An 883-nucleotide genomic window follows, 5' to 3' on the forward strand; every position below is an offset into this window, starting at 1 on the left:
TTTATTTATTTATTTATTTATTTATTTATTTATTTATTTATTTATTTGGCAGAACCAGGGGTTGAACTCAGATCCTTGCGTTTGCCAGTCAAGCGCTTATCCTACTGAGCCATCTCCCCGGCCCTAGAAACTATATTATATTCATCATGAAAATGTTGTTTTTGTAGTAATGGAAATAGACCCTAGGACCTCTTGCATGCTTGGCAAGCCCTCTATCCAACTCAACTCCTCCAAATGGCACCATAGTACTATTTTATAACAAAAGTGATGGTAATTCCTCTGCTTTTAATTCTTCAACGGCTTTCAACTGTTTAAAGAGTTCAAACTTTAGCACATTATAGAAAGACTTCTAGTGTCTTTATACTTCTTACCTTTCCCATCTTGTTTCCTACCACTCTTTCATAGGTCCTACACACTGTGCATACAGAACACGCAATTCAAGATCACATAACTTCTCAGTACAGATCATGGATCTAGGCAGCTTGATTCTAGACCAATGATTAAATAAAATAAACACTGCAACTATCCAAAACACTTACTGCTATAAGTGGGTTTACTTTCTCTGTGTTAGTCCCATATCCTAAATCTGGCTTAAATGAAAATGAAATGTATGTTGGGGGAGATTAAAAAAAAAAAAAAAAAAAAACCAGAAGTAAAAACTTGTATATGCTATTTATAAGCATTAGACTTCTACCTCTAGAAGAAAGTATGAGTTGAGTTGAGCCTAATTCTATGCTACACCAAACTTCATGTCACCTATAGATTCTGAAAGCACCTTAAGATCTAATGATTTGATCCAGTCCTAGCCCAGGCCCCATGAGTGTGTGGGAGAGCTTCTGGCTACCCTACGCCGGCGGAACTTACTACTGGTCCCAGCCCAGGC

General features: G+C 37.4%; 1 protein-coding gene across 2 annotated transcripts in view; it reads right to left on the reverse strand.

Annotated features, from left to right (window-relative positions):
* Tada2a (transcriptional adaptor 2A) overlaps nucleotides 1-883 on the reverse strand; it is a 57,414-nt gene that overhangs the window by 16,424 nt on the left and 40,107 nt on the right. The window lies entirely within an intron of this gene.

This window comes from Octodon degus, unplaced genomic scaffold, assembly GCF_000260255.1.
Source record: "Octodon degus isolate 3935 unplaced genomic scaffold, OctDeg1.0 scaffold00164, whole genome shotgun sequence".
Lineage (NCBI taxonomy): Eukaryota > Metazoa > Chordata > Mammalia > Rodentia > Octodontidae > Octodon > Octodon degus.